Source organism: Pseudophryne corroboree, chromosome 1, assembly GCF_028390025.1.
Source record: "Pseudophryne corroboree isolate aPseCor3 chromosome 1, aPseCor3.hap2, whole genome shotgun sequence".
In the NCBI taxonomy this organism is placed as follows: Eukaryota; Metazoa; Chordata; class Amphibia; order Anura; family Myobatrachidae; genus Pseudophryne; species Pseudophryne corroboree.
In genome coordinates this window covers 749708159-749722143 of record NC_086444.1, presented here as the reverse complement: position 1 = coordinate 749722143, position 13985 = coordinate 749708159, and the positions used below count along the sequence as shown (strand labels likewise).

General features: G+C 42.7%; 1 long non-coding RNA gene across 1 annotated transcript in view; it reads left to right on the top strand.

The window, feature by feature from the left end:
• LOC134942936 (uncharacterized) overlaps nucleotides 1–13985 on the top strand; it is a 189497-nt gene that overhangs the window by 60234 nt on the left and 115278 nt on the right. The window contains exon 2 of the long non-coding RNA XR_010181423.1: nucleotides 5167–5235. This is a non-coding gene — a long non-coding RNA (uncharacterized LOC134942936). The remainder of the gene's footprint in view (nucleotides 1–5166; nucleotides 5236–13985) is intronic.

Sequence of the window (13985 nt, the reverse complement as noted above, 5' to 3'; positions counted from 1 at the left end):
GTGTTCCATCCTCTGCTTTTCATACCTAAGGTACTGAGAATTATAAGACGTAGAGGAGTAAGAACTATACTCATGGCTCCGGATTGGCCAAGAAGGACTTGGTACCCGGAACTTCAAGAGATGCTCACAGAGGACTTATGGTCTCTGCCGCTAAGTAGGGACTTGTTTCAACAAGTACCATGTCTGTTCCAAGATTTACCGCAGCTGCGTTTGACGGCATGGCGGTGGAACGCTGGATCCTAAGGGAAAAGGCATTCAGGAAGAGGTCATTCCTACCCTGGTCAAAGCCAGAAAGGAGGTGACCGCACAACATTATCACCACATGTGGCGAAAATATGTTGCGTGGTGTGAGGCCAGGAAGGCCCCACGAAGAAATTTCAACTCGGTCGATTCCTGCATTTCTTGCAAACAGGAGTGTCTATGGGCCTCAAATTGGGGTCCATTAAGGTTCAAATTTCGGCCCTGTCGATTTTTCTTCCAGAAAGAATTGGCTTCAGTTCCTGAAGTCCAGAAGTTTGTCAAGGGAGTATTGCATATACAACCCCCTTTTGTGCCTCCAGTGGCACTGTGGGATCTCAACGTAGTTCTGGGATTCCTCAAAACACATTGGTTTAAAACCAGTCAAATCTGTGGATTTGAAGCATCTCACATGAAAAGTGACCATGCTCTTGGCCCTGGCCTGGACCAGGCGAGTGTCAAATTGGTGGTTTTTTTCTCAAAAAAGCCATATCTGTTTGTCCATTCGGACAGGGCAGAGCTGCGAACTCGTCCCCAGTTCTCTCCCTAAGGTGGTGTCAGTGTTTCACCTGAACCAGCTTATTGTGGTGCCTTGCACCTACTAGGGACTTGGAGGACTCCAAGTTGCTAGATGTTGTCAGGGCCCTGAAAATATGTTTCCAGGACGGCTGGAGTCAGGAAAACTGACTTGCTGTTATCCTGTATGCACCCAAAAAACTGGGTGCTCTTGCTTCTAAGCAGACTATTGCTAGTTGGATGTGTAATACAATTCAGCTTGCACATTCTGTGGCAGGCCTGCCACAGCCAAAATATGTAAATGCCCATTCCACAAGGAAGGTGGGCTCATCTTGGGCGGCTGCCCGAGGGGTCTCGGCTTTACAACTTTGCCGAGCGGCTATTTAGTCAGGGGCAAACACGTTTGTAAAATCCTACAAATTTGATACCCTGGCTAAGGAGGACCTGGAGTTCTCTCATTCGGTGCTGCAGAGTCATCCGCACTCTCCCGCCCGTTTGGGAGCTTTGGTATTATCCCCATGGTCCTTTCAGGAACCCCAGCATCCACTAGGACGATAGAGAAAATAAGAATTTACTTACCGATAATTCTATTTCTCGGAGTCCGTAGTGGATGCTGGGCGCCCATCCCAAGTGCGGATTGTCTGCATTACTTGTACATAGTTACAAAAATCGGGTTATTATTGTTGTGAGCCATCTTTTCAGAGGCTCCGCTGTTATCATACTGTTAACTGGGTTCAGATCACAGGTTGTACAGTGTGATTGGTGTGGCTGGTATGAGTCTTACCCGGGATTCATAAATCCTTCCTTATTGTGTACGCTCGTCCGGGCACAGTACCTAACTGAGGCTTGGAGGAGGGTCATAGGGGGAGGAGCCAGTGCACACCACCTGATCCTAAAGCTTTACTTTTTGTGCCCTGTCTCCTGCGGAGCCGCTATTCCCCATGGTCCTTTCAGGAACCCCAGCATCCACTACGGACTCCGAGAAATAGAATTATCGGTAAGTAAATTCTTATTTTTCGGCATTGCAAACTTCGGGATCCCAGCGTCGGTCTTCTGAACACCAGGATCCTAAGTGTCGGCATATCATACTGATTCCTCCTCACAGATACATTGTTTCAATTTATTAGAGTGTTTTGATTCTAACATCAGAAAAGTAGACTGAACTATATATTTGATATGGCTGCAATTAATTTGATTTGAGAGCCTATACAGTATGTCTCTAAAGTCTCTAAGGCGTCTGCAAAATCCAGAGTTTAAGAATGCTGGTTGACAATTTATTATATGCAAAGATACAGTGATACAAAGATAACTCCTCAGTAGTCTAGATGTATTTTTGTCCCTCCAGATAAATGTTATGTAAATTTATTATTATTATTATTATTATTATTATTATTATTATTATGAATTAATTAATTTATTAATTTATTTATTAACAGTTTCTTCTGTAATACAGCATATTCCATTCCACTTTACAATTGGAAAACAGTGATAGAACAAACCGAGTAACAGACAGACATATAGATAGGACGCTTACAATCTACAGTACAATCTAATGTACTGTACCGAGTAGTATATTTCTATACAGATGTGTTTTAGAAAACCATGAGGCTGATGCTAGAGTTGAACATATGGTCATTTGCATAGCGCATCTTGCGTCTATGTGCACTGTTCTTGCTTTGGTAGTAAGCATGCACAGTACAGGCAATGCAAAGTTATGCACATTTCAGTTGTTGGAGTAAAAGAAGGATAAAGAGAAGATGAGATTAGTGGCCAAACAAAAATGTTAACAAGTAGTAAAAAGTACAATTTGGAGTAGTGTAACAGGAAATGATTACTTATTATTGTTAAAACAGCTGTATTGAACAAAACGGTTTTATTATAGGTAATTACCTGTGACGTAACGGATATAGGTTTTGTATTTATTTTGTGCTTAAGTGGACTATAAATGGGGAGGAAGAGTCAAATAAAAAATATGGTAGATGGCACAAAATGGGAAAGGGATGGTATAAAGGAACTGCAAATAGCAATGAGCAAATATGAACTAGATGGAAAAGATAAAGGAATGATACCAGTAGTAAATATAATGGCTGATTGTTTATTCAATAAAGTGATAAATGATAAAATGATAAATAGCCAAATACTGTATAATGAACCAGTAAAATTAACTCTACATAAATAATTATGAGATAAAAAAACAAGGAAAGGTAAATAAAGTATAGCGATTAAATAATCAGAAATAACTGAAAAATGAAACTGCTTAAAAAAATTAAAAAACAAAAATAGTACTTATAGTAAATTACTAATAAGCAATAGAACAATAATAGCAATAAAAACAATATATAATATTTATATTTTTTGTTTCAATATTATTAAAAATGACTTTGCAGGCCTCATTTGGACTAATGGACGTTTTTTTTCCTTACACCTTCTGATCAGTGTTAAATGCTTGCCTTTATAGTCATTTCCTGAGGTGCTCATTTCCATCCAATGTTCATTTTACACGTTGAATTTAAGATTAGAGATTATTTTTACTTTTTTTTTTTAAACAACTATTTACTGTATATTCAATTTATAATTCATTAATTTTTATTTTAGTTTTTATTTGAAATCAAACTGAGAACACTACACTGTTTGAAGTTGGCCATTTGAGAGTCAGCTTTAGCATTTCAGGTTTACTGTTTACCATTCACAAAAAACTTTCAAATTCAAATTTTCAAACTTTCAAATCGATTCATCAAACTAGTTTGAGATTTGAACATAAGGCCTATTTCAGACCTGATTGCAGCAGCAAAATTTTTCTCTAATGGGCAGAACCATGTGCAGTGCAGGTGGGGCAGATATAACATGTGCAGAGAGAGTTAGATTTGGGTGGGGTGTGCTCAAACTGAAATCTAAATTGCAGTGTTATAATAAAGCAGCTAGTATTTACCCTGCACAGAAACAATATAACCCACCCAAATCTAAATGTCCCTGCACATGTTATATCTGCACCTCCTGCAGTGCACATGAGGGGTCATTCAGATCTGATTGCTGAGCACACAATCACAAGCTAATTTTGTGCAGCCCAGGACTTACTCTTCCAGTGCGATGAGAGCAGGCTAATCGGGGTTGGAGCTGACGTCAGAGACCCTCCCTGAAAATGCGTGATCCCGCCTGTGTTTTTCCAAACACTCCTGTAAACGGTCAGTTGCCACCAACAAACGGCCTCTTCCTGTCAATCTCCTTGCAAACGCACCATTCCGTCGCAGGACGCTGATGCCCGTTGCAGCCATGCGACGCGCAGGCACAGTGCGGTGCATACTCATGCACACTTCAGATCTGATTGCCCGCTGTGCGAAAACGCACAGCAGCGATTAGATCTGAATGACCCCCATGGTTTTGCCCATAAGAGAAAGATTTTGCTTTTGCCATCAGGTCTGAATTAGGCCCATAACCTGTTCAAACATCAACACTCAATCGAAAACGTTTGACTTGACTATTGTTGTGCTGCTAATTGTGCCTTCTTTACAAATATTAACACATTTTGTGTTAATATTCTTCTAATATGTTTCTAAATAATTCATTAATTTGTGTTATTTATTTATTTATTAACAGTCTTTTTATATAGCGCAGCAAATTCCATTGTTACTTGATGTTAATAATATACATTTTTGTAACCAGATTATTTCGATAGAAAGATTATAATTTCTTTCTGATCAAACCATTAGGTGGGGTATTTTTATTTGTACAGGTTGAGTATCCCTTTTCCAAAATGCTTGGGACCAGAGGTACTTTGGATATCGGATTTTTCCGTATTTTGGAATAACTGCATACCATAATGAGATATCATGGCGATGGGACCTAAGTCTAAGCACAGAATGCATTTATGTTACATATACACCTTATACACACAGCCTGAAGGTAATTTTAGCCAATATTTTTTATAACTTTGTGCATTAAACAAAGTGTGTGTACATTCACACAATTCATGTATGTTTCATATACACCTTATACACAAAGCCTGAAGGTCATTTAATACAATATTTTTAATAACTTTGTGTATTAAACAAAGTTTGTATACATTGAGCCATCAAAAACAAAGGTTTCACTATCTCATTCTCACTCAAAAAAGTCCGTATTTCAGAATATTCCGTATTTCGGAATATTTGGATATGGGATACTCAACCTGTATTTAATACATTATTAATTTTCAGTTACTTTCTCACAGTTAATACATTTATCATTTTGGCATTTCTGATGTGTGCTACACATTTATGAATGTCTTTTACCTAAACTTGCTCAGATTCGAAGTGCTCAGTTCAAAGTGTTATTAGAATGTTTACATTGCAGCTGGAGTTATTCAGGAGTTATTATTAACGATACTCATACCTGGAAGGGACTGTGATGTGACTCTTTACTTCTTATCATCCGCAGGCATTTGACTACAGCACCCAACAGATACTGCTGCCTTGTATTTCTATAGCCCAGCTTTTAAATGTATAGGTAATTACTACACAAAATTTCATATAAGCAGTTAGAGGCTGTAACTTATGGAATTAGTCAGCTGACATATAACATCATGGGGGAGCAAAGCTTAAATGGAATTTTACGTATCCCATTTTCACTAAAAGATGTATTAGGTAGTTTCATCTTCTACCAGCTTTCCTGTCTACTGTATGTAGTATTCCTGTGCACCAGATCCTCCTCAATCCTGTCTATTGCATCTCTGCCTGCAAACCTGACTTGTTTACTTGTCTCCTTGTTTATGAACCATTGCTAATGAGTTCAACCTTCAGCTCACCTGTCCATTCTCTTGGATCATGATTCTGTACCATGTCTGTCAGTCTCTTCCACTATCCCAGTTATGCTGGGTACACATTGGGCAATATCTCAGCTGTACAAGTTATCAGGTCTGCGGGTGTAAACAAACAATGGTGGTCATTCCGAGTTGTTCGCTCGTTGCCGTTTTTCACAACGGAGCGATTAGGTGGAAAATGCGCATGCGCATGGTATGCAGCGTGCATGCGCTTAGTTATTTAACACAAAACTTAGTAGATTTACTCAAGCTCGAGCAACGTTTTTTCAATGCTCGAGTGATCGTAGTGTGATTGACAGGAAGTGGGTGTTTCTGGGCGGCAACATGGTGTTTTCAGGGAGTATGCTAAAAAAACGCAGGCGTGCCAGGTAAAAACGCAGGAGTGGCTGGAGAAACGGGGGAGTGGCTGGCCGAACGCAGGGCGTGTTTGTGACGTCAAACCAGGAACTAAATGGACCGAGCTGATCGCAATCTAGGAGTAGGTCTGGAGCTACTCAGAAACTGCAAGGAATTATTTAGTAGCAGTTCTGTTAATCTTTCGTTCGCTATTCTACTAAGCTAAGATACACTCCCAGAGGGCGGCGGCCTAGCGCGTGCATTTCTGCTAAAAGCAGCTAGCGAGCGAACAACTCGGAATGACCACCAATGTTTGATGTGATTTGTTAGTGTATATGCTTACCTGATTCTGCTGCTCGGTTGGCACGATGTTGGGTTGGCAGGTATATCTGCCAGGTGTGTTCCCAGCCTTAGTCACGTAAAAGGGCAATTAGAGGGCTGTGACCTGCAGGCTTTTGGAACTGAAGTTAACAATGAAGTTGTCGCAGTCCCTGTTGAACACCAAGTTGTCTGTAAAGGGCCCCCTTCACTACTGTGACATGTCGGACCATCATGTCGCAGGCGATCACCCCGGCAGCTTCCCGGGGGGATAGGATCGCATAAGATACATCGTATGCTGTCCTTTTGCATACAATGTATCTTGTGCGATCCCAACCTGTCACGTCTAGCAAAGTTTGGGGATCCGGCAGTTGAGACTTGCCCAAGGAGGTAGCAGGCTGGGGAAGAACAAAATTAGGGGGTTGGATATAGTTCCTTTGCATGGGATACAGAGCAATGAAGGATGTAGGCGGAGTTTGAGAGTCAATGAAAAGTATTTATTATGTACAGAGCAGAGGTAGAAAACTGAGGTTGATGAACGGTGACTTGAGAACGTGGTCGTAGACAAAGAACTGTGGAACTGTGGGTGAGAGTAAAACAAGGCTGAAGACAAGAACTGTGGACTGCGACTTATGAGATGAAACTGCGGTAGAGGAGCTGAGAACTGTGGACGGTAGTTTGGGTCGTGACTGGAGACTGAGAACTGTAGACTGTGGCTTGAAAGATGAAGCTGGAGATAACGAGCTGAGGACTGTGAATGGTGGTTCAAGGACTTGGCTGGAAGCAAGAATCTGCGGACTGTGGCTTGGAGGACAAGGCAAGAGACCCGGGGTCATCCGTGCCCAAAGGGTCTTACTGAATCGCGTTTTCCAAGAGCGTCTCCACGGGCAGCAGCAGGCTAGGAATGGGAAAACTGCAGCAGCAACTGAGAACTGGCAAAGCAGGGTTAGAAGTACCAGAATACAGCAGGAATCCTGGGAGCACAGGCTAAAGCACCTACAGCAGGGTTGTAACTTGAAGCACTGGCATCCCTGTACTAAACCAGCCCCCTTTTATAGGAAGAAGTCTCCCTGGATTGGCTGGAAAACTAGGAACAGGAATTATGTCAGAAACTTGGTCTCCAACATGGCGGCGCCCAGTAATGCAGACCTTTTCTGACAACATGCTGCTCACTGCCCCTGGTCTCCTAGGCAACGGCTTAGCGAGAGCGAGCTGCTGCAGCGGCGTCCCGCCGCCATGAGCGGACCCCCTCAACGCCATTACTGCTGCCTGTACCCTTGAACCCAGCGCCGCAGCCCTCCACCGCCGCTGCCCGGCCGCCCGTGAAGTCCGCCCTGCGGCCCCAGCATTCCGGAAAGACCCCGGACGTTGACACAGCCATGCCTGCGGGGTCCGACATATCATGAGTGCAGCACTTTCAATCTAGGGGATCCGATCCAAAGCTCACAGGAACACACATCGGATTGGATGTAAAACACATCCGAAATGCCCGATTTCATTCGATATATCGTCCCGAATGGCCAAAATTGGATGAAATCGGGCATTATCGTTCTAGTGTATGGGGCCCTTAAAACTCCATGTCTGGGAGACTGCCACTACAAATCCCTCACTAACTAAACACATTCTTCTGTATGACAACTACAGTAGCCACCAGTGTAAGTGGCCTTTACTGTACACTAATACTCTGCACTTGGCTATATCCACTACAGAAAATATTCTATCCATGAGTAGACATTAGACACTAACAAATAGAGTCTATATTATTCATTAGCTACCAGAGATCTGAAATAGGAACTGTAATGTATTAAGGAACCAGATAATGAGCTCTGTATTGTACAGTAGCTACAACAGAACGATATCTATATTATTATATTAAAGAATTAGTGGGTTGCTGTATCAAGCAGAGAGAAGAGTGGAGAAGTGGACCCCTTGATCTACATTGTATACCAGTTGCAATATAGCAATGACGATTTAATGTCTCATCTGTTTCAGGGATGATACATGGAATATAGTGGGCCTTCCTTTTGGGATTTGAGGGGACATTTATCAAACCTTCTAAAGATATCACGAAAAACACTGGGTATATAGTTGATTTGATGGTCCTCTTCTCATGGGCGGCTGCTAAACTGACTAGCGCCTTGGGCCTCATATACTTTTTTTTCTGAAGCCATCTACAAAGCCCAAGTTGAGGAGTTGCCCATTATTTCCTCCTGTTAGGATGTCCTTAGCTCAGACATTAATATTCTAGTTTTTGGTAGCAGCATTCTCAGGGGACCCCACACTTTTTTACCCCCAGTTTTGCTGTTAACAGTAATCTGCCTGTGATGGTGGGAGGCCAAAGACTTCACAAATTGCCGCAAATCTGCAGCTTACTACATTCTGGCTATTGTATTATTATTGCAGTACAACAAAAGAACAATGCTCTCCATGGTTAAATTTAAAAAAAAGATATATCAATCTATGGCCAGAAATATGGGCCTAATCAGAGTCTTAAAGGGAAGGAGGGCCACCTAACCAGTGTTTTTACAAGAAGGTCTTACCTGCATGATGAACTGAATAATAAACCTGTTATTATCATTTTCAGAACTGTTTCTTGAAAATGCTATGCATGGTTATTTAACAGTATCCAGGAAAAAATTATTAAAGTTCTAATAATTCACACAATATGAAATAGAGATCTGATATTCTTTGCAATAAAGCCCATGTGCCAAGCCCTCTGTTAAATATGTTGTTTCCTTTTCCCTATTGGAGAATAGCATTTGTACTATACACACCCCTCATTATCCTCCACGATTAGCAGTATTGTTAAGCAGAGGGCGGGGTCAAGATGACACAATTCAGCGAGCGTTGCATCATCGGTCACCCAGACTGCCTACTTTTGCTCCGTAGAGTGGCAGCTACGGATGGCTAGTTGTGGGCAAAACCATGCTTCAGATGGGGCAGATGTAACATGTGCAAAAAGATTTGGATTTGGATGGGGTGTGTTCAAACTGAAATCTAAATTGCAGTGAAGAAATGAAGCAGCCAGTATTTACCATGCACAGATTACATAGGATCTAGCACAGATACAATATATAACCCACCTCACCTGCAGTGCAACATGGTTTTACAAAAAAAACTGAATAACCCTCGAAATTCACAGAGCAAGTTCACAGTGAGAATGGCTTACAGGACTCAACTTGCACCTTATACGATAGACCACTAAGAAATAAAGAGATGAGTAAAGAATTTAGTAGGTTTGCTAGCTTTCAAATTGTATGCCTAAAGGGCCCCATACACTCATACGACATGACGGTCCGTCATGTCATATAAGATTTTCCTCCAACCTCCCGGCAGCCTCCCCGTTGGCAGGATAGTATTAGATATATCGGGGTATATTTACTAAGGTCCCGATTTTGACCGAGATGCCGTTTTTTCTTCAAAGTGTCATCTCGGGAATTTACTAAACTCAAATCACTGCAGTGATGAGGGCATTCGTATTTTTTGGGTAGTCCATGAAAATAATTACGAATGAATACACCATCGGTCAAAACGCGGCTGTTTAAGTATGAATCTCGGTCATTTACTAAGAAGTGCAAAGCAAAAAAAAATAAAACACTGCCGTGAAAAATTACAACTCGTAAAAAAGTGCTAAAAAAAACCAGACCTGCTTTTTTAATCCGTGATTGTATAGGCATGCAGGGATCCATGAGATCCGTGCATGTATATCAGTGGGAAGGGGTGGGAAAGTGGTTATTTTCTTAAAAAAAATTGCGTGGGTTCCCCCCTCCTAAGCATAACCAGCCTCGGGCTCTTTGAGCCGATCCTGGTTGCAGAAATATGAGGAAAAAATTGACAGGGGTTCCCCCATATTTAAGCAACCAGCATCGGGCTCTGCGCCTGGTCCTGGTTCCAAAAATACGGGGGACAAAAAGAGTAGGGGTCCCCCGTATTTTTAAAACCAGCACCGGGCTCCACTAGCTGGACAGATAATGCCACAGCCGGGGGTCACTTTTATATAGTGCCCTGCGGCCGTGGCATCAAATATCCAACTAGTCACCCCTGGCCGGGGTACCCTGGGGGAGTGGGGACCCCTTCAATCAAGGGGTCCCCCCCCCAGCCACCCAAGGGCCAGGGGTGAAGCCCGAGGCTGTCCCCCCCATCCAATTGGCTGCGGATGGGGGGCTGATAGCCTTTTGTGAAAATGAAAAGATATTGTTTTTAGTAGCAGTACTACAAGGCCCAGCAAGCCTCCCCCGCATGCTGACCTCACCGCTGAGCAGAAAGTTCCCACCATTGGTTACAATGGAGCGCATAGGCGCTACATTGTAACACTGCCGCGTGCTGCCTGTCAGACAGTACAGGAGCACACAGCCGATCAGGAGGGTGCTACAACGTGGCGCTCCCTGATTGGCTGAAGAAACCCACTTAGACAGAAGTCAGAGTGGGTTTCTGGCATTCGTGGAAAGGGGGCCCATGTGCAAACATGGGTCCCCTTTCAGTGCGTGGCTCGGGTGTCCGTTTTTTTATTTTATTCAAGTACGTGGATTAGAAATGGATGCTACGAGGAGCCTGGGACCCTGGAGCTGGTGAGTATAATTTATTCAACAGGTACCCCTTGGATTCTACTGGAGAAGAGGACCGACCTGCGTGTGAACATAAGGTAAGTATGTATGTATGTTTGTGTGGATGTATGTAATAAATCTTTACTTTCAAGGTGTGTGTGTCTTGTCTTTTTTTGGGTATTTTTTTAGTAGTAGTACTACTACAGGTACCAGCGGGCCCGTTTTTTCCGCCGCATGCTGGTACTTGTGGTTCTCCAAGTACCAGCATGCGGGGGAGGCTTGCTGGGCCTTGTAGTACTGCTACTAAAAACAATATCTTTTCATTTTCACAAAAGGCTATCAGCCCCCCATCCGCAGCCAATTGGATGGGGGGGACAGCCTCGGGCTTCACCCCTGGCCCTTGGGTGGCTGGGGGGGGACCCCTTGATTGATGGGGTCCCCACTCCCCCAGGGTACCCCGGCCAGGGGTGACTAGTTTGATATTTGATGCCACGGCCGCAGGGCACTATATAAAAGTGACCCCCGGCTGTGGCATTATCTGTCCAGCTAGTGGAGCCCGGTGCTGGTTTTAAAAATACGGGGGACCCCTACTCTTTTTGTCCCCCGTATTTTTGGAACCAGGACCAGGCGCAGAGCCCGATGCTGGTTGCTTAAATATGGGGGAACCCCTGTCAATTTTTCCCCATATTTCTGCAACCAGGATCGGCTCAAAGAGCCCGAGGCTGGTTATGCTTAGGAGGGGGGACCCCACGCAATTTTTTTTAAAGTTTTACAGTGTTTATTTAAAAAAAAAAAAAAATGAACCCCAGCACGGATCACACAGATCCGGCCGAGATTCATTTTGAAAAAGTCGGCAGTGTTTTGCAAATCACTGCCGTAAAAAACAGAAAAAAAAGACGAATGACATCGACATCGGAAAACCTGAAAAGGCAAAATACGGCAGCTTAGTAAATTAGTCGTAATCAATTCAAAAAGTTGCAATTTTACACTGTCGATGTCATTCGTGATTGAACTTTGACCTTTTTCCGAAAATTACGAATGTTAGTAAATATACCCCATCGTATGCAGTTTTTTTTGCATACGATGTATCTTTTACTTTCCCATCCATTTACTGCGGGATCCGACATATAACGAGTGCAGCACTTGTGATATGTCGGATCTAGGGGGATCCGATCCGATGCACGTGGGAACGCGCATCGGATCGTGGGAAAAGCACACCGAAAATGCCCGATTTCACCCAATATATCAGGCCGAATGCCCGAATTGGGCTGAAATTGGACATTATTGGTCTAGTGTATGGGGCCCTTTAGTTTACCATATCTTTTTACCTTCAAATTGTAACAGTTTTATTCAAAGCAGCAAAATTTAGCAATACTGTAGTTAAAGATCAGTGGTGTGTGGTGGGGTGAGGCAAGTGAGGCAGGGCATTTCCCGTCATACTAACGTTTAAAACAGAGTTTTGACTATATAAAGTATATGAAAAATACAAAGAATATATTCTAAATATCTTCTTTGTATTATTCTAATGATTTTTATAGTCAACACTGTCCACACCCGCCTACCTTTTACACACATCCCTGATCAAAGCTCCCCAAATTTCCAGCAGTATGTGCACCTATGTATAACGCCCACAAGTACCCTTGGTATCCGGTCTCTAGGTCGACACTCATTAGGTCGACAGCCATTAGGTCGATCAATATTGGTCGACATGCATTAGGTCGACATGGAAAAGGGTCGACATGAGTTTTTCACTTTTTTAACGTTTTCATACTTTAATATCCAAGCGGACTATGATTGGGAACAGTAACCTGTGCCGAGCGCAGCGGTAGCAGAGCGAGGCACCTTGCCTGAAGCATGGCGAGCGAAGAGAGCCATGGGAGGAGATATGGTGCACTAATTTGGGTTTCTGGTCACTTTACAAAGAAAATGACACCAAAAAAACAAAAACAAAAACTCATGTCGACCTTTTCCATGTCGACCTTGCTCATGTCGACCTAATGACCATGTTAATATATTTCAGGTGTCGACCTAGTTACTGTCGACCAATAGTGGTCGACCAAATGACTGTCGACCTAAGTGTGGTCGGCTCTATGATCCACACCCATACCCTTTGGCTCATATATTGTGTGTAAATCTTGCTCTGGTACTAGCCAGTGCCTGCTCAGCCATTTACCTCACTGCACGTCCCTGTTAAAGATCCATTATAATTTGCAGTATTGCCTATGAGGCAGATCCTGATTTTTGCCGTTTTGGAAAGATGGATTTATGCTGAAACAAGAACCCCCAAGTATTTCTTGGTGGTCTTCATATAAAAAAAAAAAACACCTCTGCTCTTTGTTTTGGCTAAGGGGGCATGCACGCCGGGTGTTGTGGACACCCACGAGTGGGAATAGACCAGCTGAGAGGGTGGACCTTTCATTATACCATCTAGGTATGAACTGACATTTATCTCCCTTTTTTTAAAAAACTTTTTTCCTTGCAACATTGCATTGTTTTTGCGATTGCAAATTTGGATTCTGTTTTGATGCACGAGTCATGCTGCTATAACACCGTACAGACTCTGCACATTTTATAGCCTATTTTTTGTTGTCTTGTGCCACACCCCAAATGTGTGGGGCGTTTTTTAATAAAGAAATATATTTTTTATGTGGACCTATTGTGGTTGAAATTCTGTTTGGTGCCCTCTCTGGGATAAACCGTGTACGGGGATGAGATGATGATAACAACTTACACATTCAGTCTTCGAAAGAAACCCAGATGTGTTTGAACAAAACCACTTTTCCCGTGAGTAGGGTACGCCTTATATTCATCCACTAAAGTATAAAAGAAGCCTTTATGTGCTTCTATCAAACCTCTTTTGAGTGAGTGAGGTACGCGTATTCTTCTGGCAAAGGGGGTTCAACATCAAATTGATGTTTTCTGACACAGTGGTGGATAAAAGATACCTTTATGGGTTTAAACCTACCGCTTGGAAAGCGAGTTGGGGTGCGCCTCTTCGGTGGACGAATATTGTCTTCTCTGGATGAATGTGTGCGGCAATAGGAGAGTCTTGTCTTTAATCAAAACTTTATTACACATATATACATTATTTTTTTTCATGCTAACATCTGCCTGAGAGGAGTGTATTCTGTAGAAGAAGAAAGAAGGTTGTCCACGTTGCAATGTCTAGATTTAGTCCATCTACAAACCTCAGGGACGTATTATTGAGTACATACATTTTTATTTGAATAAGCGCTTGT